We start from the raw sequence: 6,009 nt of genomic DNA, 5'->3' as shown, positions 1-6,009 counted from the left end.
TTTGTTTAAAGTTTAGAATACCCCCGTTACGGAAGTAAAATATATTGAAATTATTGGTTCTATGAACAGTAAATGCATCAAAACACATGTTTCTAATTTGATTTTATTCAATAAAACTATTATACTGATTATTTCAAATGATTAATTATACATTTGAGCAAAGAAATATCACTATCTCAATGACAATTTTTTTTTCAAATATCTTCAGGTAGGTAGGTAGGTGTAACAATGTTGAAAAGCGCATTCAAAGTTAGCCATCTAATCAAAGTAAGGCTTGCTTGAATAATAAAGTGAATTCAGCAGATTTTCGAAACCGGAGAAAGAACGTACAATAAATTGCAGAGATATGAAATGCCAAACGGTAAGTTAAAACATCATTTTTGCAAAAATGCGTTCACTTTATCATTCAAGCAAGCCTTACTTTGAATGAGCTTTTCAACATTGTGGTATACCTACTAACTTGAAGAAAAATTGTCGTTGAAATAGTGACATATCTTTGGACAAATTGTACAATAAATTATTTGAAATAATCTGAAGTATTTCAACAACAAACCTATTTTTTCTCAATTTACCGTCTTAGAAAATATGTCTGTTTCAGTTTAAAGGAACAATAGCGTCAATATTTTTATAAGTAATAAAAAACAGTATAAGTTGGATTAATTTATTTTCTAACAACAATGCATATTAGTAAAATGTTCTTTGTTTTTGTAAGTTGTTCCCCACGATCCATTTTCCTTCTTCTCTGGTTTCTTGTCCTGCTGCGGGATTTTGCGATCCTTGTCCTTGCAATCTTTCCTGAGAACAAACGAATAAAATAATTATTTACTAGATTGATGAATACATCAATGAGTAGAGACCTGAAAATTTCGCGAATTTTATCATTTTCATAAGAATGATCAAATTCAAAATTTTCGCATTTTACCCAATTTTCTGTTAACTTTTTTTTTAAATTTAAAATTTCAGAAAGAAGATAATTTCAGAATTGAGTAGGTTTTGGCATTTTATATACATATTTATTTGTCTATGGTTTTGATAAGCTTGCAGACCGTGAACCTAAAAAGCCCTGGAAAAAAGGTATTCGTGAACAATTTGAAGCCGCGGGGTGAGGGGGAAGATGTATATAAAATGCTAAAACCTACTTAATTTTTTTAATGACATATCCCATTCCTTGCCTCACCAAAATGTTTAAAAAATAATAAGTTGTTGTAACTACATTAACAACACAAAAATAAAATAAATAGTTCATTATTTGCATACAAATCATTTAAAAAGTTTGCCATACAAGATGGCTGCCAAGCAATTTCCCCTCACTCTAGATTTGGCGTCTATACCATTCATACAAAATCGCACTAATTCTCTGTCCAGGGATTTTTAGGATGTTGCAGACATAAAATGGAATGCAGCGATCTTCAAGTCAAAAGCACATCAACAACCATCATTCATTTTTAGATTTTTTCGACAATTTTCTCTGCTCATACCATAATAAATTCACTTTTGTTGTACAATTCCATGACCTTTCCAAAAATATTTACAAAAACTAACTGGAATTTCGGCATAATAGCGTGAATTTTTCAGGTTCCAATCAATGATATAATATTATATTCAAATGAAATTTAATTTTTAAAAGAATGGTCAATAGGCTTGCAGTCCACAGGATGTGTAAATTAAAGAAAATTACTTTCAATGAATTCGAAAAAGAGTTAGTTTTATGGTAATTAATATTCCTCTTTATTTTATTTAGGACACTGCTTTAGCCTCCGTAGATTACTGGTTTAAGATGTAAGCATGCAGGTGTGGAAGACAAATATGTCTTCTACATGTGAATAAGGGTAGTTAAGTAAATTCTACACACTTAAGTATTTTCGACAGAAAAGAATGTGTTAATTAAGTGGAAAAGTAGGGTAAATACGTACTTGTTGTCTGAGCCTAGATTAACATTTCCGTTAACCTTGCTGACGTGCGTGCACTTGTCTCCTCCGGCCATTTTCCTTGATCAGTTCAAATGATCAATCAATAAATTTCAAGTTGACTTCTTTCAAAATTTTCCAAAATTATTGGTTAGTATTTTTTTATTCGTAATGCCGAAATCAAAGACGAGTATTTCCAAAGCCTTTCTTAGATTTGAATAATTCCTTTTGGGAGGAAAGTGTTGCCAGTGAGATATCTATGGAACGTGCTGCAGCTGGGTAAGTACTTGATGCTCCAAACGGTTTCCTGTATTTGCCCTCCTGCTGCCTTTACGGGTGCATAAATTCTTTGCTAACCTGAAAATAAATATTACAAATTAAAAACAATATTTTTCAAATCCTTTCCAAATTTCTCATAATTTTCTACTACTGTAGGTACTAGTACAATAATTATTTTTCATTACATTTCGGGTTGTATTATTACTCAGTAGGTCAAATAATTTACTTTCAATAAGTATGCATACTATATAATATATGGAATGACTCCATTTAATTTTTGCATCTTCATTCAATAAATAATACTTAAATAAATCATTAGGTTACATTACCATAACTACATAGTTAAATACTTATACAACGCACTAAAGGCTAGACGCTAGACTAATAATAACTGTTTGAGACATTATGGGCGTTGCGAATTGGTAAAATTAATCTTCTTTGTGAAAATTTCGTGAATAAAAATCTTTATCACTTGAACATCACACCACATTAACTTTCAATACTTTCATCACAAGAAGTGTGCAAAGTAGTTAAGAATCTCACCTTGGGAGGAATTTGTCTGTCACAGCGGAATTGGGACGGAATTTTGTCATTGACACATGAATTGTAATAAAACTTTTATAAAAAAATCTAAAAGATTTTCAAAATGCTTCCTCGAAGAACGAAGTCGAAGGGGAAACTGAAGACAGAGATCGCCGCGACACCTTTTAAATATGGCACCGGTGTCCAACAGAACCTGTTTTCACATCATTGCCACAATTTCATTGAATATATAATTTTAAAAATAGCGATCAGCCTGCGACCGAGTGATATGCAAGCAGGGCCACCTGCAGGAGTTTGCCAAAGAGAATTGTTAAATAATTTAACGAATTAATTAATAAAAATAATAATATTTTTTACTCCAGGATGTGGGGAGGTTAGTGCTATCTCACACGTCCCATGTAGATATACACATTTATTGTACAATAGATATGTAAATATGACATTTTTTTTGGAAATACATACATTGTCGATGCGCTGCTGTATCTTCTGTATCCAAAAATGATTCTGCAGGCGTCATTATATTGGATTCAGAGTCGTTCCATCGAGCAAGTTCGGGAGTGACACAATGTCTCACACTTGTACAGGCCGGTACAGAATGCGTTCAACAGTGTTTTTGTAACATATTGCTACACTTGTAAAATTTGCGGGCAATCATATTAGACGCTATGCTGAGGCTTCTCCTTTGTCTTTCGATATCGCCATCGTCCGATAGGTCTTGATTAATAATGTGCCCAAAATATTTTACGTTTGTACATGTATTTATTCTTGCCTCGTTAAGGTGTACGGGGAGCATCTTACTCGTATGCATTTTTATCAGAATTTTTTCCGTCTTCTTCGTGTTGTACATCATATTGTGCTATTTTCCATATTCTTCACAGATATTTAATAGTGATCTCAATCTCTTGATCGACGGAGATAGGAGGATCATGTCTTCCGCGGAGTTTATGTGATTTATGCATACATTGTTGATACAACTGCATGTCCAGATGATTTTACAACTCATCCATGTATACATCAAACAGGATGGGGGACATACACCCTCCTTGCCTTAACTCCTGACCGCAAGTATATCGGATGGGAGTATGTACTTGCCCACTGTACAATATTTTTCTGCTGGGAGTGCCATCGGGATAATGTATTTATATATATGGTAGGTATATTAAATTTCTCCCATACGGTATTATAACAGACCCTGTTGAAGACTTTACTTCTGGTCTAAGAAGCATCCGTATACGGCAGATTTCGTTTCTTATAATCAAATTTACGTATACATTTGCGAACCGAAACGCGAACCGTACCTAGAATTACGGGAAAGGAACGAATCAACTGCAAGCGGCGTTTCGCGCAATTTGCGGTTGCTTCGTTTCTTTCCCATAAGTTGAGGTTCAGTTCGGCAGTTCGGCTCAAGATCTTGTTATATACATACCTACTTGATTTATTATTACGTTGAAGTTTGGGAAATACTGATTTAGATAAAACACAATATAATTTTATTTTTATAAATTCATCTTTTTTTGTTGTGATCATAAGATCTGATTCGGTCCTGCAGATCTTCTACAACACTTTGGGAAACTCTTCCTCTTTGTATCACGCCCGTGAGATACTCGATGACGTGACGTGACGCAGGGAGGGTATTTATTAGGTCTAATATGCACGACCGATTACGCACATAATTTTAGACTTTGGTATCCCTGATCAACAAATTTTAATGTTTGAATTATTTCTTTATTTAGATTTAGGTAGGTACTTAATCAACGTCTAGCAAATGTGAAACTTTTACTTATTATAAATTTGTTTTCTTGCGGATAAAATGGCAAAATAATCAGAATAGGTAACATTATAGTATACTACAGTAAATATGTCTGTAAATTTGATTGTTACGTTCTGGTTCCGGTTCAAAATGGTGGCCTTGTTGGATATTATCGTTTTATCCCGCCAGAGTACCTGCTGCTGGTACCTACCGTGATGTAAGGCAGTGAGGCACGGAACTGGCAGAAAAAGGATAAAAGTAGATTGAATGATATAGAAATGAGATCCCTGAGGCGTATGGTGGTGATTTAGGCACGTAGAGCGATAGAGCGAAGAAAGGAGTGTAAGCAGAAGTCGGGGACGCCCGAAGAAAACAAGTCACGATCAAGTGAATCAGATACTTGACTCGGGCCATGTCAAGAGTCAGAATAATAGAAGAGTATGTATGATTGTGAATGAGACAAAGAGTGCGTGCCAAGACCGAGTTTTTTGGCGGTCCGTCCTCTCTGCCTACCCATGCGGGAAGCAGCGTTAGTTAGTTATGATCGTGGTTCCTACCACGAGCTTTCAAGTCGGAATAATCAATATTATGGTACCTACTGGCCTGAAGAATGTTTGAAAAAAGGAATTGTCATTTATATGATGAAATTTCTTTGGATAAAAAAATATAATTCCTTATTTGAAATTTTAAAAAAATTCAAAGTAAAATATTTTTATTTATAATTAAATAGGTAGGTATTTGAGTACCTACCGATAAATCTTAAATGATTTCAGGGGAAATATTGGTTTTGATTTACTAAATTAGTGACTAATACTTTTTTAGACGCGAGGTTTTCTGTTCACATAACTAGTAGTTAAGTATGTACAGGTAAATCATTTTAATAATACCCTTTCTTATGTAGTTGTGTGCTAGATGGATTAAAAATAACTTAATTTAATAAAATAAAAATTGTTAGGAAGCTGAAGAAAGAAACAAACAAATAAATTAAAAGAACATTTTTATTTTATTTATAAAATACATGTTTTATTAAAGACATTGATAAATTGAATCACCATACTAGGCAACTGCCTGTTTCATGGTAACCAATACATTATACTTATTTTGAATAATAGGTAAACAATATAATGTAAGAATTTGGGCCTTACTAATAAACGTGTTTCAAACCCTACTCAACTGATAACTAACCCTTAAGAGGAAGCTACACGCCAAATATGTGTATATTATTGGTATACCCTATATTGTAGGCAATAGACATTAAAATCGCTTGACAAACGGAGTCTAGAAACGTTCGATTTCAAGCACAAAACTGTTTTTGTGATTTATTTTATAAATAATTTTATAAGAAAGCAAAAAAGTTAATCAAGTGAAACTGTCACAGATAATCTTATCTATAATACTGTATTTTTTAAAGTTGTTTCATTTACGCGTTCATATATTTATATTGAAAAAATATTTTTTTTTAGTAGTTTGCATTTATATTTTTTTTGTATTCTACTCAAGCGAAACGATAGGAAAACCTTTATGATTTGG

At 33.0% G+C, this 6,009-nt stretch overlaps 1 long non-coding RNA gene across 1 annotated transcript; it reads right to left on the bottom strand.

The window, feature by feature from the left end:
* Positions 1-647: 647 nt before the first annotated feature.
* On the bottom strand, positions 648-2,103 carry LOC149419646 (uncharacterized). Its single transcript, XR_016302760.1, has 2 exons — positions 1,914-2,103; positions 648-795 (listed from the first exon to the last, which is right to left on the bottom strand). It is a non-coding gene; the product is annotated as an uncharacterized LOC149419646 (long non-coding RNA).
* Between the last annotated feature and the right edge of the window lie 3,906 nt (positions 2,104-6,009).

This window comes from Hesperophylax consimilis, chromosome 11 (assembly GCF_061612785.1).
Source record: "Hesperophylax consimilis isolate HC1 chromosome 11, BYU_Hcon_1.0, whole genome shotgun sequence".
Taxonomy (NCBI): Eukaryota; Metazoa; Arthropoda; class Insecta; order Trichoptera; family Limnephilidae; genus Hesperophylax; species Hesperophylax consimilis.
Note: the sequence above shows the minus strand (reverse complement) of the source record. Positions and strands in the feature narration are given on the sequence as shown.